Raw genomic sequence first — 24,068 nt, 5'->3', positions numbered from 1 at the left:
GGACCACGGCATAATCAGAGCGAGGTGACTTTTTCAGTTATGTTTATAAGCTATGTAACGTGCCTCAGCTGATTGGCTGATAAGCTGCTAAGACTTTGTCGTGTATTTCATTTGTTTGCTTGGTCACTTATTCAACAAACTGGGTGAAAGACAAGACATGTGGTTGTTTGTAAGCAAGAAGGCTAATATGATTTGTTGTTCAGTGTTTGTTATTCATGGTAACAGGATTCTAGAAACCAAAAATAAAAATGTTAATGTCTTCTTTTCAATTTCTGTTTTTCTCTTTATTCAAGATGAATAAAGGAAAGGTGATTGCAGAGTTGCAGCATAAACACTATTTATTTTCACTAAAAATATGTCAGGAGCTGAAAGGACTGCAGACCACAGCAGTGGACAGGTTGCTCTGCTTCATCTGCAGCCAGATGGCCCAGTGCGGCAGCTTTTAAAAGAAGAGCAGACAGCATTTGAGCGTCCATCCCTGTGGGACTGTTTAACACTGTAGGACACAGCGTTGAACTGGGCCTGTCTCCTGTGTATTCTTGTCTGAAGTCAGAGCCACAGAGCTAAGGCTGTGGAAAGGTGTGTGAGCCACAGGATCACAGCAATTATCAAAGGAATCAAAGCATCGAGTAAATTACTGTTATCAGCAAAACATTTTGATGTCAGCCATCACCAAGTAACAGAAAGAGTTTAGTTGGATCCTCTTTCAACATGTCTGAACGCCCATCTGTGTGGCCTTTATAGGTCAGTGTAAGGTCGGGAAGTTGCTGCTTGCCAATTTTCAGTTGTAATTTCACATTTCTCCACAGTTAAAGCCACCGATACCCCGGTCTACTGAATGTTTTCTTTCCGCCTTTTGTCCAGTGACTGGATAACAACTAAACTTAATGTAAAATTATGAGCAACATAAGCTGTGATCTGCTGCTGGTGATTTCATTTTATCTTTCAGTTGTTAGATTTTTCCTTTCAAGGTGCTTCCTGTCAAGTGTGCATCTACTGTGAGGATAATTTTCACTTGCCATTTGTTTAATTATACAAAGATGTGAGGCTAATTAAACACACAATTGTTCCTTTCTGCTATTTATTTTTGGGAACAGTCCAGTTTATTCTTGGACAGAAAAAAACGCCATATCATGATCGTACAAAAGAACTCTCGACTTCCCCAGGGGACATTTTTCTAGTCATATTTTTGTACAAGCGACAGAAAATGAGATTTTTGATACATTCATTCAGTTTTTGTGCACTGATAAGTACACTGAATCACATTGGTGGTAAAAGAAAAGGCATAAAATATGGCTCAATGAACAACACCACAAAAAGAGTAACCACCCATGTGCCATGTAGATATTGTACTCTTATAGAAAGCTGATATTAGAGCACAAAACACGCAGACATGAGTATCCACAACCCCCATTCATTAAACTCTAATCTGTGTATGATTTTGTTCTCTATGACTATATGACTGACACTGATATCAAACATTCACATCATTGTGTGAGCACAGAAAAGAGTCCTAACATTCATCTCAGAAGTGTATTACTGTTTCTCACATTGTCACCACCGCTAACAGCCATGGGATTGTGTGGTCGAGTCACAATACTCGTGACAACAATGACAAACGCTTGGCTCGCTTTCGCACTCCGAGCATCATATCATCACAAAGCAATTCCAGCAACAAAGCTCGGCCTTGACAACGGCATTCGGCTTTGCTCTGAACAAAAATAAATTACAAAAGCTTCCAAATATGCAGAACATTGTATTTAGCAAAAAATGCCACTAAAAACTCCCCATGCATCTAAAGCTCCTCAGAGATTTCACTTTTTCATGAAAGTTATCCATCTGTGGCTAAATTCATGTGCCTTCTGTTCCCTTCGTGGCTGATTTATGTTGACACTGTGCTCTTCCTACTGTCATTATAATTTCTTCTTTCATAGTGGCTCTAATTAAGATGTATTTATATCAACAATTACACGACTGCATGTAGGTGAGAGAGATATCTTTGTACTGATGAACCAATGGGAACAATTTATGATAACCATCATTAATAAATGGTAAATCCAGCAAGTACAGGGAAACATTAGCATTAATATGACCAAGACCAATATTCACTGACTTTTACCTCTTGTCTGGTCTTTACCAACTCCTGAGACAGCAATCTTGCCCTTCACCTGCTAAAAATGCTTCACTGAGTTCACCAGCGGATTTAATTATCGAAACATGTTTACTCAAAAAAGCTGCAAGTCATGGCCGAAAACTGGTTGAACAGGGTAATGAGCATAAAGGGAAACAGTAAAGTCTCAGACTTCCAAACCAAAACAATGAGCTGAAAGAGGCTAAAACTCTGTGGAGCTTAGAGAAAGTGCTGAGTCTGGTGATTTCCTTTGAGTTCATCACTAAGAATTTTTTGCATTTCACATCCCACATAGTAATTTAATCCATTGTTCATAAAAATATTGATCAGTGCAGCCTCATTATCAGCAGTTTGACCCAAATGAGATTGCTCCCACAGAATCAAACCCACACAACATATGAACACCTACGAATTATAATAAAAGACACACAGATGGCGTCAGTCTTAGGGTGATCATTTAAACTGAAACCTGGTACGATCCTTCCAAGGTAGCACGTGGACGAGTTCATACTGTAAGTAAATGGGGTCTAATTTGTAGAGTGACCCATACATGCAGCGTTTGTTCAACTGCTACTTTCTCTGGTGAGGAAGTGTCGGAGCGGAGGGGGAGATAGCGAGGATAAGTGCTAAACCTGTGACTGATGAAGAAGGAGCAGGCTGCATTTCTCCGAGTACCCTCTGCTGGAAGGACACTCATTTACCAGATTGATGGGGCGCTTTATTGCCTGCCACCTCTCTTCCTTCTTTCTCACCATGCCCTCATCTCCTCCCTCTCTCTTATACCTATTTCTCTCTTTATCTCCCCCTCCCTTTCCATCTCCCCCTTTGTCACACACAAATACAAACATACACACATACACTGTAAATTCACACACACACCCACACACACACACACACCCACACACAAGCACACACACACACACACACACACACACACACTGTCCTCTCTGTGTCTGTTCTCTCGTACACAATCTTCTTCTGGCCCTGTGATTGCATCGTGGAAGGACAATGAGACTCTCTCCTAACCTCTTTAGCACCTCCACCACCACTTCATTGGTGTTTAGCCACTCGGCTTTGTTCGCCAACAGAACAACAAGCAGGAAACAACACACGCACAGATGCTACATGCTATCCAGATTGTACAGGACAGAAACTAACAATGTATATGATTTATTTTTGTTTTGTTTTTAAATTGTACACTTTTAAAGTTTTTGCTATAGAGCAGTGTTTTGTTTGTGTCATCTAGGTGACTGTGGGTGGTGTGATGCACATTATTGCCAATGGCATTACATTATTCCGCTGATCTACAGGTGGCAGTTATGCACCAAGAAATACAATGAAAGTAAACTGCAGGAAACACTAATGTAAACAAAACAAGTTCAAAAGATCGGGAAGTGGCCTTGGCTTTTTGAGAAGTAATTAGATTTTTTAACTGCATAAAATTAATTAATATATATATGTCATGTTTTGCACTGTGTTGTATGTCTATATGAGTCATGCACCAGCAGAGGAAGAATTTCCAATATTGCCCATATTAATGGACAATAACGTGGCCAGAAAATAAAACGCCTGGGCAATTTCCAGACGAGTTTATGGTGACAAAAACAAGTATTTCAAGCCAAAACATTTATACTGGCAACTAGGTTGCTTGGCAACACATTTGTTAAATCTCAAGGTTACACAAAACTAATTTTCCCAAGATGACATCTTAATTTGTTCTGTCCAACAGAGAGATCAAAACCTAAAGGTATTTAACTTGCAAAGAAATGTCATGTTTAAGAAACTGGAGCAAGAGAATGAGTGGCATTTTGCTTAAATTAAAATACTTAACTGGTCATAGAGAACTTTTTGCTTTATCTTATCATTCAAAAGTAAATACTGATTTCATAGTGTGATGACTGTAGAAAACATACACTAGAGATAGACCTTGTCTATAAGCCACGCTTTCAAATACGAAATTACGTCAAACAAATGAATCTCAACCAAAACAGGAAGCGTCATTGAAGCTAAAGAGCAAGACATTTCCCTCAGGAGCTGTTACTCAGTGGCAAAGTTGCATTGTGGGTTTTAAAAAGTTTTTAAAAAGTCCAATGGTCTAGCATTGTACTCTGTAATCCTGTTGGATTCATTATGGACAATTTAAAAACAAATAACCAGATTTGATACAGCAGAGGCAGAGATGTCAACTTTCATTCCTGTACATTCTCCTTCCTTTCAAAACCTGGCACCTACATTACCCACAATGTCGCGTAACCACTGAATGACATCACTGGAGGCAGTATATCAGATAACATGCAGCTTCCTCTGGAGCCACAAAAGGCTTTATACTACTTTTCACATGCAGGGGTACTCCTCAAGACCTGTAAACACACTTTAATGTAATAAATTGGTAGTTACCCTTTAACTGACTGAGTCTTTCAGCACTGGTTTCAATATTAACTGAGAAAGCACACATTACATTGAAAATAGCCATCACCCTTTCTATCATGAATCCAAAAGGCCAGAAAGGTTGATATCCACAGTCACCAACAGCAGCTGAGGTAAATGAAACAAAGGGAAAAGAAGCAAATATTTCTGGAGCAAACAAACTAAATATAAAGTGTGAAAAATCCTCCGCGATAAAGGCGCAAATGTATTCTGATGCAGGAAACACACACAGAGATGTTTTCACTGTGAGGGTTTACAGTCAGACAGACCTCAGGAGCGATCTCACATGGCAAATCAAATCAGTGATCAGCTGGAAAAGCACTGCCTCATGCATAAGTAAAGACCCCCCTCGGCCCTTGTCTGCTCCACACACCTGATCTCACGCTCACACGGGACACACACATACATTAAAGCCCTCATCGCATCATCTCAAAGCACTGTAGTCACACTCTCATCTGGTAACTTATTCATATGTGCAAACATGCAAAGAGCAATACCATAAATTACAGGTGACATATGGATTTCATCCCCGAGAGAGACGAGGAGACGAACATACGGCCACAGTCAATGCTGCCTGAGCTCATCGGCCATCGCTGACCTGAGAGGGGCCAATAGCAAGAAGGGATGAGTGAGCACGCCTTTGACACTGAAGAAACTCACTACACAGCATCCATACGCCATCAAGTAATTATTTTACCTCCCTTCATTTTCTCTCTGCAATCCAATACTACACACTCTGACTCACCAGCTGTTCTCACACAACACTGTATCCGCTGTGACGGGATGAGACAATGCAGGTTCTGTTTTCTTTCTCTTAGATGTCAAAAGAGGCATGAGGTAGCAAATGCAAGTTGTTATTTTTTTTGTTATTGTTATGTTTTTTTTTGTTTTTTTTTAACTGGATCCCTTCTCCAAACCCCAGTGATTAAGTGAATAGCCCGACACAAAGCTAGTTCTAAATTAGAGCTCCTTCTCTGCCGGTGAATCTTGCCAGAATTGTGCGTCGATGGATGCTGTTCCCGCGGAGGGACCATTAATAGTGGGGTGATCATCATCGATTTCCCCCAGGTAATCATCATTTGTCCCATTTTAGACATCTGAGGGTTTAATGCGGCATCACAAATGGCTTTCTGATTAATAGGAACAATGCTCCGAGCAGGCAACAACACAGAGGCCGTTCTCAAAAGATCTGTGGTGTCGATGCTCTGCCAGGAAAAACCCTTCTTCATCGCCTGTCCGCAGATATAAATATACAGGGGTGTGACCTGATGAAGCTTTACATTTATTTATGTTGTGTTTTGGTTAAATATGACATTTTCCCTCATTGCAATGCTGTGCCTATGCTCTGTTTAGGTTTAGACAAAAAAAAACCCCACTTCAGTCAGAGTTTGCGTAAGAAACAAATGGTACCTCGTCCGAACTATCTATGGGTGTTATAAAGCAGTCCTGAACTGCGGTCAGTGGCTAACTAGCAGTTACACCTCCATCTCCTGACATAACAGTCAAGTCATAAACATGGAACGTGAACATGATATGACGTGTTTTGTGGAAATGTCAATATGGTACGCAGCCTATGGCACTTTCATCCCAGTCGTTTGCAGAAACACTCAACATTTATCCTGGCGACTGGGCAGAGGATCATAAAAGTGATTAGAATTCAGTGTGGAACATGTGTGTCACATTTCATGGCAGTCCATTAAATTGTTGTCGAGCCATTTCGCTAAAGAACCACAAATGTGAACCTCATGGATACAAAACATTAATATCTGTACAAACCTTTGTTCCAAATGATTTGGGAAAGGATCAACATCGATGCAACAGAACAAGATATGTTGTCTTCTTTCTTTCTTTCTTTCTTTCTTTCTTTCTTTCTTTCTTTCTGGTAACCTTGGTATGTATGGCAATTTGTCAGTCACATGACTAATCAATACACCGTAAATAAAAAACTGGAAATTGGCTCAGACATCATCCTGACGAAGGGAAGACAGCCAAAAATAAAAAGCATGTTCTGGAGAAGAGTGACTGTAATTTCAATGAATAATAACATGTATTTTGAATTAATAATTGACCTAAATTTATCTGCACTTATAATAAATCATTCAAGTAGCTGTGTGCTTTGTGCCGCTCATCATAGTAAGACTGCAGCAGTAGCACAGGTCAGGACCCTGGACAGCTCCGTAAACTGCGACCTCTCTGCCGATCAGCTCTAGGAAAACCGTCTGTCAGAGTGGCAGCAGGAGTTCAGCATTAAAAAACGCACGCATCTCGAGAGCCCTTTGTGGCGCCTAAACCTCGGCTTATACGCAGCTACATCACATGTCGCATCCTCTCCAGCTGTATCTCATTTGTGTCTTTGAGTTGAGGGGGTCAAAGGTCAAGCTGTTTTGTCTCTTCATCGGTCTTAGGATGACACTGAGATCCGGAGATAGAAATCTTTGCTTTAATCACCCTGGGATGAATTGTATCTGAATTAAGGCCTGCACTTGCGTCATTACTATTTATACACTAGACTTCAACTGAGGTCGCTCGACTCTCAGTTGAAGGGCAAGATAAAGCAGAATGATCACAGTCAGCAGGAGGAGAAGTTTTGTCCATGATATCACTAAAGTTAGTGTCCACTTAATAGTCCATTATCTTTTCAAATAGAGGAATAATTAATTATGTATTTATTGATTTTAATTAAATAGTGGATCCTCCAACAGCAGACACTTCATCTGGACTCATACGTAGCTTGTGCAGCTGCAGCTCAAAGCATATGGAAATGAGCATATCTATTATGATTTATAAAATGTATAACTAACAAACAAAACCACACCTTACACTTAACTGTCATCATTTTGACATATCTGTTCAGAAATGATAACGGTCTCTTTGAAACATCTCTAGATAATTTATTCATCCATGCATGACTTAAACAAAACTGCAACAACTTGAAAACAACAACAGTGAACACGATTTTCTTATGTGAGGCGTCCCACGATAGTTCAGTGCTCTCCCAATAACACCAACTGAGCAGCCACTGGGAGGAATATGGGGATTGGTATTTTGCCCGAGGACACTTTGACATGGATCGAATCACCGACTTTTTGGATAAAGTCCCTGAGCTGTAGCCTAACAATTATGATCTATAAATATATAGAAACTGATGTTGGACTGCTGTACAAGGTTACATTAGATTGTGTTGCTATAATGTGAACAGTTATAATCCATTTGACAATAAATATTTTACATTTATTCGAATTTGGTACAGGGTGTAAGACTGTTAACAAACAGACTATTTGAGCATTTCAGCCATTTATGAAGCTATCATAAAGGTTCATAAACATAAGTTGCATCTACTTATAAAAGCCATTTAAATAATGTTTATGGAGGAACCTCACAGTATTTACAGAGAACTAAAAACATAATTTGCTACTTTATAACAAACAATTGCTTAATAAATGGGTTTTCAAAGCAGTTAATTGTTTGATAACAGTGAAATAACTATTAACTAAAGTGAAATGAACTGTAATCTACCATTTATTAATGACAACGAGTTATTACAAAGTGTTACCAGCCAGACAACTAAGCTACTTAGGCAGAAACACACCAAGCTTTTCGCTCCTGAACTAAGTCATTATCATGTAAGGAAAACGATTAAACTCAGCTAATTGATTCTTATTTGAAGGTGTAAAACCACCTACATACAACACAGGAAGCAGAGCTTAATGACCTGTTACTGATTTACTGTTGATGCAAAGCCAAACTAACAAGACATGTTGGTTTGAATTCCAGTTCAGCATTTAAGAAATATTCCAGTCTTCAGTTATAAAACAACAGATCAGCTGCCGACTACACCTTACATCTGAGCAAATATAAAATTATCGTTTTTCAAAGATGGGAATGTCTTCTTCTGATTGTTAAACTTTATATGTGGATTTCAAAATATGCAGATTTGTACAGCTATAAAACTGATTTAATAAGTTTAGCATTAACAAACTCACAGACTCACAGTAGTAACTTCAAGTGTGGCATCAAGTTGGTCCCATTCAAAACTGTTAAACCTTGACAAACACTCTTTTTAAGAGTTTTTCTGTTGTGTATAAAAAGCTGAACCGGGAGCATTAGGCAAGCATTTTACATCTATAATAGCACACAACCAAATTGTATACAACAAGCACAATAAACAGTTTACTTTGAAAGCTATTCATAGTCTGCATAAATTAAGGGGATTAAAGACAAACACATTAAACCCAGGAGACCTTAGCGAACCTTCTGTCATTGTATATGTATGAATAGGCCCTCAAGGTCTCTAGCAACCCGTCATGTCTTTTTCCTACACAGACATTTTCTCTGGTTGATGGCTGAATCAATGACTTTCAAGGCAGTCGAGAAATGGAAAAAGGAAAATAAAGCAGGCAGAGAAGAGAGAATTCAGGCAGACGTAGAGAAAAGGAGTTTGTGTGAAAGATTTAGAGGTTGATTTTGCCTTTATGCTTGAAAATGCATAAAGGCAAAAGAAGGCTTAGCTCCAACCCAAAATCATTTGGCTATTTTTCTGACAGCCAGGGCTTTGAATTCCTTTCAAAGGGGGAAAAACGCCTTCACCAAAACGCCTTTGAATACATTACATGTTTGAATCAGAGTGCTGGAGCCACAGGACCACCTCTTGTGTCTGTAACATAAAGCAGGTTGATGTGACTTCTTGGCTGAACGATTTTCAGTGAAACATCAATATGGTCAAGTGAAATATCCAAATTGCAAGAACTGAAAATTCTTTGGACAGTAAAGGTAAAATGAGCTAACAAATCATATTATACAGAAGTAAGCAAACATGTTTGTTTGATACAGGCAGAGAACACAATTTAGATTTATTTATTTTGTGCTGAAAATATAATCAAAAGATGATCATTCCCTCTAATATAAATCATATCAGAATCTCAGTATCTGTCAAACGATCGTAATATGATTATTTACAAATTTACCCATCCAAAACAAAAACAGCTCAGCTGGACTATAATCCCATTGGTTAATATGTGAGTCACATTTACAAATTCATTTTTCTACTGTGGAAACTCAAAGTACACTTGATAGTTTTGCTTTTCCCCAATGTTGTTCCACGCAGCTCAGATTTCTGCAACTGCAGCTCAAAGACAAGTACAAGGCACATGCAAAAACTGCTGGTAACACTGGTGAGAGGATAAGACAAACATCAGCTGGCAGCTAACGCCAGAGAAAAAGTGGCCGCATCAGATAAAACTCAACAGACCACAGGGTCTAGCAGGACAGGGTGTCTGTCTTTTTCAGGGTGACAGGCCCACATTATGAAGAATTTGAGGTAACAACTTATATTTAAGGGATCGTTGCAGAGGCTCAAGTCCATTCGACTAAAAGTTATGCAGTAGTTCTTCATTTTGCATTATTTTTCATGTGTAATGTCATATTCCTTATGACATTACATGTTAATTGTTAAAAAAAAAAATTCAGTCTGCGTCTTTCATAATCATTTTCACATATGAAAATGTTTCTACTTCTCCAACAAGTGTTCCTCTTACTCTCCTCCAGAGAGTTCAAACTAATCTTGAACTAAAGTTGAAGACGTTTGTGTTATTTGCTTCTTCACCAACCATCTTACAGTACGAGTAGAAAAGCTAGCAAGGTTAAAAAAAAGTAGCTTACAGATGCATTTTGCACATGATGGTCACACTTTCACATTGAGGGAGACCGTGAGATGTTGTTGAAGCCGTATGCTCTAAATTTGGCTTACTGAACTGTATCTTTAGCAATAAGAGTTCAGTGTCTTGTCCATTGGAAACATGGGCAGTAAGTGCTGTAAAGCACAAAATGCTAATGCTGTTTAGTGAAAGTAGCCATGCATGATGGGTAAGGGGAGTAAAAGCAGGAACATGCATCATTTTTTGCATGATTACACAAATTCATCAATCAAAATAGTCTGTATACTTTACTGCTTACGTTAATAACTTATCAGTGACATCATTTATTCAATAAATGAGCTAAAGTTGCCAGGATTTAATTCAAGGCTGAACCAGACTTTTTTTTCGAAGTTGAAAAGTGATCCAATTATCCTCCCAGTATTTACTTCAGGTCACAAACTTACAACAAAGACAAGGCAAGATGTCCTCGCTCGTCTCTAAGTCCTCTCCAGCACAATGTCTTCTCACTTCTTCTGTTTCACATGAATTATTCATAGAGACAGAGATAAGGAATTATGTAAAAGAAGCAGCACATAAATCTCCGTGGTTTAATCAGAGCATCCCAAGGGGAGGTGATAATGCAGTTGAGACGGCTTCTCAAAGTTACTTTTCCTGCTTTGCAGCTTGCCGTGTGTGCGGTCCAGGTGTGGAGGGTAAAGACACGTTGCTTCTTATTTCAGGATCATCATTTTGTGATCTGAACGTATACCATTTGGTTTTAGAATGCGAAGCAGTGATGAGATGAGTTGTTGTCGAAAAGACAAAAGAAATTTAATTACACTGAATGTGATCTTTCGCACGAACCTAACACACCTATTTTGACTTTGCCCAACACTTCAGAGTCCACAAGGTGTGACTTCAACCGAGTGCCAGGTCTTGCTACCTGTGCAGCTGGTTCACACATAAAGACACCAGCTACACATCCACCGCTATCATCCCATCTGCTCCGGGAAATATCTCTCTGCAGAAATGGGGTGGATTACGATGACCTAGTGTGACACGGGTTACTGGAGCAAAGCGAGTGTCAAAATGTGACAAATCTTGCTGAGCCCTCAGTTCCCAGGTCCCCTTTGCCCATTCCCACCTCCATACTAAAGAGGCACTCTGTCAGAGGAGGCTGTACAGTGGTGGAGGATATGGCAGATTTAACAACAACATGGTGGTTTTCTATCTAAAACAACTAGAAGATGTGCTGGGTGAAATTTACCTTGTCTTTTATTTTGGTTTGGAAAAAAGATTTTTCTCTGTTTAGATGCATGTTATATTGTGAACATATTATGCAGAGGGAAAGTGAAACTGATGTTCACCATGCTGATCTAACAATTTATGAAACTTGGTGGAAAAAAGGAACGTCTGGCAACACCCAGGGGTGCTCACGCAGGCCGGCCAGGGAGATGAGACCCATGAGGACAGAAATGGGTGTGAATGGAGATCTGCTCTGACACACTGGCCCTGATGTGTGAGGCCAATGTGGGCAAAGGCTGTCAGGTCGTAGGCAGAGCTGGCTCCTCATTGGGCTGGTGTTAATTATGGGGCCAAAGGCTTTGCCAAGACTATTTGTCATACTGAAAGGTCTGGCAGGCAGAGGACACTGTTTTTTTTTTTATTTGGAAATATACCACCGTTAGTGAGAAGAAAATCAGAAACTTTCACGTTTCTACGATGGATGATGTGATAATTCTGTCTGATCCGTTCTGACCAAGGCTGCTTTGACATTCAGCAAGTTAACTCTTCTAAACAAACTATAGACTGTGAGTCATCTCTGGTTGGTCATAAATTATTCACAGGACAGGCTTTTTCTTTATGTTGCCCAAAATAATGACAGTCCAGAATATTCCCTGATAAAAGGGGCTGATTCAGAATAGGTAAAAGTACATCACTGTGCCTGGCCTGAGACCATTATGGTTTTACTCTAAGTGCAAACAGTCTCCACATGAGTCATCTCAGCTTTCTTTAGACCTGCTGAAAATGAAACTGGACAGTTTTTGCATGTACAAATCTACAAAAATAACTGAGGACACAAGGTGATGCAAAAGGGCCGGCGCGTCCGCTTTTCCAGGGTTGTGCTCGATTTGCTCTAACCTGAGAAGGTTAAGGAAAAGTAAGGCGACTTCTATCAGGTACGTCTGCGTGTTGGTCAGAAATTCATCCCATCCTTTAGTTGGGTTGGTTTGCAAATTACACATAGCTTTATTTCAACTGTAAACAATATCTTATTTATCATGATTCTATAGTCAAAAGCCATCACATCCCTGTATCTGTACCTGTGCTTTCCGAACCACTGCTAGGACCCCAATTCTCCCATGAGAGAAACAAAGAAATGCATTTATGCTACGTTGTAAATTCTTCTTCTCTTCATGATCATCCTCTATCCACCATACCAGGCATATTTGACTGCTTTTTTTAGAAGAAGTTAAGTGCCACGCGGCCAGACTTAAACATTCCCTGTATCTGACCTGTAAACATGTTAAAACAATGCACTTTTCATTTGTTGATCAGACATCATCAACCTATCTGCATGGGTTGCTACAGAAGAAGGTTTGCATCGGTCACTATGTACGTTGATGATAGTGATTCGTTTTAAAGTCCTTGTTTTCCCCTCTGTCCGTCAGTTGGTCTGTTCTGTTTGGTCCTTGTATTCCAGTGTCCCCCTGTCCCATCTCCCCTTCATGTGTTTCTGGCCTTTCGTTGCTGAATCCTCTTGTTATTCCTGGTTTGTACCTTGACTTTTGGTTTGTACTTTGAGTTTTTGGCAGAACTTTGTTTAGCTTTTTGTGTTTGGTCTTTGTTTTTTAACAGCGGAGCAGATATTATTATATAAGCGTGACTGTTGTTCACTGTGTCATCTTCAATGCCGCTCTGCAGGTTCCCCTTAAGATAAACACTGTCTACAGAACGCATGCTTAATGTAATGAGCAAGCAAGTTGGATAAGATTATATAATGTGCAAGCTTGATGTAAGGCAATTTTGCATCACACAGTGCAAATGTGACAAGCTGCACATTGTTTGGAAGCATACATGGAGATGTTTTACTCACAGAGCATCCCAGTGGTTCAAACAGCAAACGCAGCGAAAACAGTACCACGTTTGGATGCTACAGAGTCAAATGACAGTGGCCGTAGTGCGTCAATCTGCTTTGCTTTCAAAAAGTCATAAAAGATACGGTCATTTAATTTGGTTTGACGTGTCATACAAATTACACAGTTATAACTTGCAGCCAGAGAGGGCAGATTGGTGGTCGCTCAGGCCACTTCAGCCCGGCCTTGTTCAGGTCCTTGCTCTTCTCCCGTCATCCTTCACTGGTCAATCATTTCTGACACAGGATCCATGTTGAGAGGTGAGTGGTGGATCACCTGCGTCTACCCTGTGTAACTGTCACCTGTCTCCTGCTCAAGCCTGATGGGCAGCGAAGCCATCTTTCTGGATAATTAAAGCTGTGAGTGCAGACTGACATGTCCTGCGGTGAGAGGCGAATGCTCACAGAAGCAGAAGTCCGCCTGTATGCAGACGTCTTTGCCTGCTACACTCTGATGTTAGTTGCCCCGTGAGAAAAAACTGACGAGTATTTACAGAGAACTTAGCCCTTAAACCTACGATAACATTTTATTTCACAGGTCAATGATAATGTGTATTTATTTCATCGTACAGTGCAGTAAATACCATCATCATGGTAATTTGTAGGGCCAGTTGTACAGACAAAATCTCGCCTTTAACCCCCCGGAGTTAGATGGATCCAACAGAACAGCAGGTATAATTACTATTCTAATTGGGGGCATGACTATCAATTATTGTGTCCGACAGTGAAAGCCAGATGATATGCTACAGTGGATTGCATGAGCAGCGTGTGTGCTAACACCCTGGCTGTTTCTCTGTTTGTTTCATTAGGTCACTGTAACATCAGGCAGCAGATGTTCAGGCAGCACATTGCACAACAATCTACCTGAGAGCTGCAGCATGTGTGCCATCTCACACACACACACACACACACACACACACACACACACAGGCACACACACATGCGGGGCTCACTCTTATCTCTGCTGCTGCTGCATTAATGCTTCCTCATGTTCTCCTCCTCTTTCATCTCATTGTCTTCCTCCCACCTTCCCCTCGCTGAGAGCGTCACACAAAATGAAAAAAAAAGTGCTGACTGTGAAACGGATGACGCAGTAAACACAGCCGCTCAGAATATCTGAATTAAATGTGGCCTTGTGTATCGTCTGAATAATTCATAATGGTAAACTGAATGCAGGTGCTACTACAGGGCACGATGAAAACCTCTGAGTTACAGTTACAGTCGGGTAGATTACTCCGTTCAACTTGCTAAAGTGTTGAATTTTAGTTAATGAACTACAGTCGGGTAAAAGTATTTAGAGATGTGGATTGAATTAGTTTTGCGAGTGCCGTCTAGCCTACAAAACCACTTCAGAATTAATGAGATACTTCAGTAGCAGGAGCGGTAAATGTGCAAACAAGCAGTAACCAATTAACAATTAACAGATTATAGCAGACTCAATAGTCATTAACCATGTATGCAAATGGATTTGAATACAACATCAAAGAAGCAAAGATACAGCAACGCACACAGTATACACAGTTCATGCAGCAGAGATACAAACAAACAGTAATATGAACGTACAACACATGACAACTACCTGATCAATACGTTAATTAATAACATCACGCGGGCCATCACCTAATTGAAAACCGAGCCAACTGTGAGTCAATAATCATATGGCCATAAATTACTTGACGATGCAGGAAAACTCAAATGTTGGATATTAGTATACGTCATCCGAGGTTTATGTGCTTTGAGTAGAAATGTAGCCTACTTTGTTTTTTATGTCTACTTATATGTTGTGATGTTTTGGTCTTTTTTTTTAATGGCGTAGAATTAGAAATTAGAATAGATGCTGGATGTGTTCCAAAGCAGAGACCACAGCATCTTTCAAAGCAATCAGCACGTTTTTATGGATATGTTTAAATTAATAACAATAATTTTTAACTGCGACTCATTTTACAGTGTGTCACCTTTCATTTTGATACTTTTATGATACCGACTGAGCTGCTTGGACACTTGATGTGATGATATCATATTTGTTGTTCAGAGATCTAATAATGCTGGTGATGGCTGTCTCGAGGCATGCAGGAAAAACACTATATTATGGCCATAGATGGGGCTCAGCATGCATATGTATAATGTAATCTTTTTTTAAAACAGATTTTAAAAGATTGATATATAAAGAAGTGTTTGGTCCAAACTGCTGACTTTGTTGATCGTCTGACCTTTCACATCCAGCACATCCAACAGGTCAGAGTTTTCAATTATCCAGTGAAATATCTCTGCAGCTATCAGGTGACTTAGCAAAAAATGTTGTACATTCCTTATCAGGTGTTGTGTAAAAGTGCCACCAGGATTTTGACATTTGGATGGGCCACAATCAGGTCATGTCAGTTTGTCCGTTACTTTTGTTTACGACGAAACACCTGCAGAACTGCTGACATTCCCATCGGACTCAGATGTTCTTTTGAACTCTGACAGTCCATGTAAACATTGCACCTGCTGAACATCATTGCGTTAGCGTTGTCACTGTGTGCATGTTGGAATACTGACATTAGCATTTAGCTTGAAGCACCGCTGTGCCCAAATAGAGCCTGACAGGGCCAAGAGCATGGCTCAAACCTCTTGTTACATAATGTGACAGAATACATCTACATTCTTGTATTTACAAACACTGTAGACCCGGAAAATAACATGAAAAGCCACATTAATTTTATTCATTTCCTTGATAAATGCAAATCAAAGCAAAGCTCAGACGCTCTTACTACTGTACTGCTTATATATTAGACATATCACCAATGGCACGGTGTCAAACAGCGCAAATTAAAAGCTTTTAAGTGCTTCCTTGTGCTCATTAGCATAAGTGGTGAATGGCAGGGACTGTGGCGGCTTTTTAGAAGACAGAGATAACCTCCTGGAATGACAAGCCTTGAACTTCACCTCTCGAAGGGATATGGGAGCAACGGAGGGAGTGATCTCAGCTGCTGTTTGAATGAGGGCACCTGGTGTGGGACGTTGTTCCATCAACCCCTCCCACCGAGCCTTTAAATCTCATCCACTTCATGAGAGTCACGTCTTCACTTAGATAATGAATTATGGATCCACGCCAGGCTGATATTCAATTTTAGATGAACTGCATATCTTCATTTGGTGACAGTGCCACCGCTGCCATAAGGGACAATCCCTTCTCAGCAGCATGAGCCCAGATACAGAGGAAAAGCTCATTACTATCTATATTCATGATGGGGACTTATGCCGAGTGTGTGCGTGCCTCCTTGTGTTGTTCTCACGCTGTGTAAGTGCCATCATAAACGTGTATGTGTGTACTGTTTATATACGTGAGCGTTGGTGCTCTGCAGGGGGATGCGAGAACTGAAGATTTGCTCGACTCCTGAGCAGGCAGGTTAATTCTTCATGGTCTTTCTAAAAGGGGAGAGGAAGAGAGAAGTCACTATAGTCGCTACAGAATGCACCCGGCTGTTGTTCCTTCTGCCTGAATACACATGAATGCTCCAGACTGATCTTTCCCTGCTCTTTCTGCGCTGAAAAAGAGTAAGATGCTGAACAGAGACATGTATAGTACATTTATGAGGACATGGGCCAGTAGTCTGTCTGAATGTTCAGTCGAGCATTTGCATATACAGAAAAAAACACCGTGACGAGTGGCCTTCTCTTGCCGAGCAAAGCAAGACACTCTACGTGGATGGTAGTCTCAGTTCATTGAAAGATACCTATTGTAATGGTGCTTGTTTTTGTTTTTTACATTCAGCCAATTATTTATTTTTTTGCCAAAGTGATCGGCTAAAAATAGGCTGGCATTTCAAAGATTAAACGGGTATTACGTAACACTATATAAGTTGAGCGGCGTGAAATGATATGGAAATAAGGTCACAAATCTTCAAAATTATAGTATTTAGAAGATACGGCTTGTGTTATTTTGACATTTTCAGGGGTGCACCATTAAGAGAGGCAAATATTTTGGGCCACTGATACATTTTGCAATGACAACTACAATGACCCCCTTAAACCCCCAATAAAGGAACTATACTGTGCACTGCCGCTAACTCCCAACTCTGTTGAGCCCTTCAAGAACAGCGGGAAATAAACAAAAAGCAGCTACTTTACCCCCAAGAAATGTCTCAAAATGTGGTAACCACAGTGATCGCAAAGCCTTCCCCCTTAAGAAAACAGTGGACATTTGCAATGACATCTCAGTAGAAAACCTTTCTTAGGGGGCCATTTAATTTCCGATGAGCTTGGTGAATGCTGGTTGGAGGGGCCCCTGAAAATGTTTTGCCCCAACAGACTCTGAAATCACCGTTGGACATTTTTACCCACAACTGCGATAGAATGTCCAATTTTATTTCTTATCTGACCACTGCTTGAATACATACATGGCTCATTCTGATGGACACTAAAAGTATGTAGCGTCAACATGAGCAAATTTTGAAATTATTATCTTATAATGGATTTCTCATATTGTATTAAAGAGAGGGAATAAACTCAACTTACACTATTTTTGTAATCTACTTGTATCTGATTTTCATTTAGGTGAGATTTTATTATGATGCTGTCATAAAAGTTGTTCTGTTAAACACACCACAAGGAGTTTTAAACTGGTTATGAATTCATCTCTGATGTCTCTGACTTAACCTACAAAAGCAAACAAGATCATGAGCAAGAAGATTCGCTATTTTGAGTTCATTTTATTTTCCAGCTGTTCTTAAAGCCTGTCATCAGGTCAGATAAGTCATGAAGGTAAAACTATTTTTATGGAGGAGCGCTGAGGAAGAACTGAGGGGTCTCACAGCCTGAGGAAAGAAGTTGTTCTGCAGGCTCCTCATATCTGTAATCATCAGGATGTATTACAGCTATTTATACATCAAATAGAAACATTACCTCATTGCTCATTGCCATGCATCCTGCAAACTGCTGTGTTAAACAAAACAAAAAAATGTATTAAAATATGTTTCTTTATCAGATCTATCAGAAAATGTAAGTTCCTTGCAGCTGCTTTAAATTCTGTTTTAAATCTATTTCTGGAGATCACAATGATGTAATCATATAGCAGTTTGGGCTTGAAAACAACACATTTATACAAAGATGGTGTCATGATTCCATTTACGAAATGGAAATGCTGTTCTAACTGTCATGATTTTGGGTTACAAAATTATTAATTTGTGAGCACAGAAAGAAAATAGAGCTCACAAGAAATTAGTTTACCAGTACAGCAGTGCAGGTACTTCCATCATTGCAACTTTTAGCTGTAACCTCTGCTGTCTAAAAACTTCTACAGCTCTTCTTCAGCGTTCTGTTCACTCTGTCCTACTGTTATTATCAAGGTCTGAGCTGACAATGGCTTGCTCATGGTCCCTGGCGTAAATGAAGTATTAAATGAACAATGATATTCCATAATTTTTCAAAAAACTACCATCCTTATATAAACATGTGATGCGAACACACATAATAGTGTTGAGAGAGTTGCATTATGAGAGGTGCATGATCCAGAGAGTCTTACTGGAGCACTAAATCGCTTGGTTTCTGCTTCACCAAACATCTCTTTCAATGTATACCTTCCTATTCTAGGTTTCAAGAAAAGCCCAGAAACTCTTTGTCTGTTTGCCTGAGAAGGCAGTCGAACAATGCATGGTATTCACAATTTATGCAATTCTTCATAGTAAGGCTAAACTACTGCAGTCTCAGATGAAACGAGTCCTGAAAGGCCAGATGCTAATCCAGTGGGGAGGAACTTTGATGCCACAATCGTCAGTCGGAGAAGAACTGAAAACAACACATCACACAGACCATTCTGCTTAAGACAAAATGAGACGGTTTGAAGAGCACATGTTGTACATCTGGCAACTCTGGTCCTCATTTTGGATTCAGTTCGGGAGATAATTATACTCGCATTCTCTTCCAATTTTCACAATGTCTAGGGTGTGCGGATCAAACAAACTAAAAAATCCATCCAACTTGGATTTCATATGGATGTTGGACACTAACTCTCAAGTTGAAGCTGCATTGACAGGTCTTGTTGGCAGGGTATTAAAGTACATAATGTATGAAGGCCTGGGTATATTTTCATACACACACACACACACACACACACACACACACACACACACACACACACACACGTACACTCTGACACACTCATGCATGTAAATACAGCTGCTCATATAGATTGTATACATTAGTCCAAATATACACAAGCAACCTTCAAATTCACACACACAAGGCACCCTGCTATTTTAAGTGACAAAGCATTGTCCTTGGATGCTCAGGCGCACTTTGCTGCAATGTATTTGAGCAGACCTCCTTCCTGTCATGCTGCAGTAGTGCGGTCTACTCATTATCTTGTGTCATGTAACAGCATCTCTGAATCATTTGGCCCTGGGAGCTCAACCAAAAGGGGGAAAAAACTCACAGCTAAACTCAGATGACAGAGAAAGTGAGGAAAAACAATGTCCTTGTCCCTCCACGGATTACATAAGAAATTCCACCAATGTCAATCATGCACTAATAGGCACCGTCCTCCAGAGACTTCTTCTCCGTGGAAAAATAGGTACAGCATGTGAAGCAGTGCGCGCGAGTGTTTGGCAGACGCCAGCATGCATGTGTGCCTGAGCAGTAATTCAATTTAGAGACTCTTCATTATAATTTAGATACGTTAGCCCTGTCAGAATAATGAAGTCTAATCTTATCTTCTCTTCCTTTATCCTTTAAACTGACTCTCAAATCCTGAGCTGAAAGGTCTGATGTGTCGAAGTAAGCCCAGGATAGATTTCAACACATATCCCCTTGTCGTGGATTTGTGGTTGTTTGTCAAGGGTTAAAGAGAGAAAATAGAACTGGAGTGCAGAGGTGTTTCCAGGATTAAAAAATGAACAGCAAAGCAGGTGAGATTTAGGGGATCAACATTACATAAAAGAATGCAATTTAAAGGTTAAAATTAATCACTGCAACAAAAAAGCCTCTTCTAATTCTCTGTTTTTCTATATAATAAGACACTAGATGGCCCTTATTGGTATGTAAAGAGTGCAAACGTTTTCATATTGTGAACTGAAACTTTGAATCGTTATGCAATTCTTGTGAATATGTTCTAAACCATTTTCTATAGTATGTAGGGAGCCTATATGCCTCTCCACTGAGAGGGCACCCTAGAGGGCCATTAGGACACTATAGAGGACAGTTATTTACACCATTCTGAGTCCAGTCTAACATGTTTTGGTCATCCAACCTTGAACATTAGCCGACCTGATACAAGTAAGATGACCAAAACACTGGCATTTAGAAATAATAATATTGATAAAGTGTGTGCTTCGTGCAGTCTACTGAAGTTGAGGTTTTGGATTTGAATCCCCCTGAAACTTTTGCTACAGCAGTAGTAAAATTTGGCCATCATAAAACTTAAATCCACAAGAAGTTCTTCATCTGTAACTGTATCTAAAATTACATAACCCTGTCAAGATGTTACTTGGACATCGCTAGTAAATTTGAAAAGGCATCTAAAAAAAGACTCAAGTGGAAGTCTTTTCAGCTTCGCAAAAGACATTACATCGACATCTTGTTGTTATGTTTATGTTCAGTGGGGGTTGATTATTTCCCAAAAATCTCATTGTGATAATATTTTGTGAGAGCAACAATAGTCATCCATACAATATTGTTGCAATATCAATATTGAGGTGTTTGGTTAAAAATATTGTGATATTTGATTTTGTAGTAAAAATATTATGATAAGGCTATATCGCCCGGCAATATTTACAGTGTGAAAGTCCCACTGTAGATAGAAACATAAAAGAAAAATAAATACAACTTTAATTTCTCCTTGTTGGCAATTAAAATTTTGACCAAAAAAGCACACAAATTAGAAACAAACACGGTGAGATAAAATTTATTTCAGTTTGACTTTAACAATATCAAAGCTTGTGCTGTATCTCGGAATTGCAGGTGCTGTTTCTTGATACTGTACACCGGTGAACAATGCTGGATAATTATGGATAATTATGGATAATAAGGGGCTTTGTTCTAAAGCACAAAATCTGCACAGGTGCTCACAGTTATAAAAGTAGGGAATCAAGTGTCAAATAACTGGAGATACAACATGTAATTTCTAGATTGGCAGAAGTCTCAGTAGACCATAATTCAATACTGTGCACTACAAAAATCATCATTGTAGTAGAATAAAGATCTTTTCTCCGTTCCATTACACTCATATCAGAATAAAATTAGTTAAGTCTCATTGGGACTGTCATAAGGCTCTCTGGGAAATTATATCAGTAATTTAAAAAAGTAAATAAGATGTGAAAGTGGATAAACTAAAAGGCAATTTCACTCCAAAAAATATATGATTATCATCTGTATGATGTATATCACTGTAAGATGTTGTAAAGGTCCATCTTTCCTCTGTTGTTACTAATAAATCCATAACAACACAAACAAATAAGCACATATGGATATACAACAGTTGTTTAACCATCTGTTCTGTGTCTTCCATTATCTCAGCGATATAGTATAAGCAGGGCGGGATGATGTCAGTGAGTCAATGAGCCACCATCTGACAGCCAGCGACTGCAATGACAAGGCACATGATAATGAAGGACATGACAGCAAACTGCAAACAGCTTAGCAACATCAAGGCGCTGCACAAGCGTCATGCTGATCAGTTACATCATGAACAGAAGTGCATGTATATGGCAACAACTTCTGTGGTTCAACAAATACAAGGAAGCAGGGAGCAGCAACACAAACCAATGATTCAGGCACTGCAGGTGGTCACGGGCAAAAACCTAAAAAGTTTCAGCACATCTTGTCTGGATTTGTAAAAAACAAAACAAAGAAATAAGACAGAAATTGCTCTAATAATTGCCTGTAGAGAAACAGCATGAGCCAATGGCTGCGCTCTTAAAAGATGCAGCATTCTAGTCTCACCTACGGTGTGTGATGCTGGAGGACATTTACAGCCTCCAGAACAAACCTTAATGATTTCCTGCAGGCATGCCATTTATGCTCAGTTTGGGAGGAACCTCTACAAGCAGTCAGTGCTGGTGAAATGATGGATAAATCCTGTGTAGCCTGTGCACTGTTGATTTAACTGAGCGTGATCCCCACACTTGGAGGCGCTGAGGGGGAAGGTCAGTGTGGATGGATGGAGTGAAACATCTGACTTTAACGTACGAGATGGCAGTTAGTTTTAATAATACATTTGATCAATAACCGCGTTTTCAGAGCATTAACCTGACAAGACCAAGTTAAAAACAAGCAAAATGCTTCCATAGTTAATAAAATCAAACAAGGCTATGTTATAAAATAAAGTTTATGCTCAATGTAAGATATGCATAGGGACCGAGTCTTCATGAGTTAAATACATTAAAAACAAATTGAGTGTAACCAGTGTTGTCAGAATCAGATTTAAAAAGCTGTGCTTTGAGTCAGGATTTGAAGATAGAGCTGGGTGTCATCTGCCTAGCAGTGGAAATGAACATTGGATTTTCTAAATACATGGCCAAGCTGAGGAAGTAAATAATATATAGAAGGGGGCCCAGAACTGAGCCCTGTCAAACACACCACATGAATGGAAAGAACTGGAATTTGAAGTTGAACAACCTCAGTGTGGAAAGAGGTAGGATCTGAACCAGTCAAGTGAGGGTACAACAGTCAGTGTTTTACATTGTCCAATCAAGTGTTAAAGATCTGAAAATACTCCTATTAGTCGTTCTACAGATGTATAAATGTATTTTATCATTTCATTTGAAGGTCTTGTTTTGATTACATCTTCTCAGTGAACTCAACGCTACTGATACTCAAAAAATGCAAATTAAATTAATCATATTAAGTCAGTGATGGAAAACGGAACATTTGGACCAACTTTGACTCCAATTAGGCTGTTAAATTCCTCCAGGTCGAGACCCAATGAATTCAGTAAGTTTACTGAAGTGTGAAAAGTGATGTTATAAGCAGGTGTGGTTGAGGAAAGTGGTCTTTGCTGCACTGCTAAAAGGGATTCGATTCAAGTAAACTCCAGCATGAGCCTCTTGGGGTCCGCACCTGATATGAAAGCCATCTTCTTTGCCCCCTCAAGTTGAATAACATCGTTGGTTGGATGTGTCAGACTGTGTCATGCATCAGCACATGGACTGTGAATGCAGACAGACAGAAAGAGGGCTGATGTCAGCAGCAGGTGAGACAAACAACACAAATGATAACACCCTGTTAAGAGACAGGCCAAATGTGCTACACAGTTAAACTACTGAAGCTGAGTCTCATTTATTTGAATGAGTAGAAGATACTGATGAGCCTTAGTACTCTGCCAATTCACTTCTCTATTAATCAAGCTGTCTGGTCACCTTTTCTTGCCTGAAAATGGTTATTTGTAATGCTGGCTGTGCTGTCACATACAGCGTACAGCCTGTTAATGGAACAAGACCATCGTCTTGTAAACATGCCGATTAGGCAGAGGTATCCAACAGTCATCCATCCATCAGCTATAGGTCACCAGTTTATCACTGCATTCAAAGGATAAGACCGGAATTGTTTTATCGTTTACTGTTCATAATAATTCCCCTGAAGAGACTATAACTCCTACATTGAATGTATTTTTATCACTATGATGATACACCATACAATTGCACCACTTTTTCAGTATTTTTGGGCACTAGTAGCATATAGACATAAGTGATAGCGGGCTGTTGCTACACAGATAACACTTGTGACCACGATTAATTAATTTCTGGTTTTGCTCTTTCCAGGGGGATTG

At 39.7% G+C, this 24,068-nt stretch overlaps 1 protein-coding gene across 8 annotated transcripts in view; it reads right to left on the bottom strand.

The window, feature by feature from the left end:
• Positions 1-24,068, bottom strand: part of dlgap4a (discs, large (Drosophila) homolog-associated protein 4a) — an 89,762-nt gene that overhangs the window by 40,696 nt on the left and 24,998 nt on the right. Inside the window, exon 1 of one of the 8 annotated variants that reach the window (XM_030422786.1) lies at positions 5,304-5,320. The exons of the other annotated variants lie outside the window; for them this stretch is intronic. The gene's annotated coding sequence lies outside the window, so the exon portion shown is untranslated. Of the gene's footprint in view, positions 1-5,303; positions 5,321-24,068 lie in introns of those variants that run through there. 8 annotated transcript variants of the gene reach the window in all.

Source organism: Sparus aurata, chromosome 7 (genome assembly GCF_900880675.1).
Source record: "Sparus aurata chromosome 7, fSpaAur1.1, whole genome shotgun sequence".
Taxonomy (NCBI): domain Eukaryota; kingdom Metazoa; phylum Chordata; class Actinopteri; order Spariformes; family Sparidae; genus Sparus; species Sparus aurata.
The sequence above is the reverse complement of the archived record's forward strand: the minus strand, read 5'-3'. Positions and strand labels throughout refer to the sequence as shown.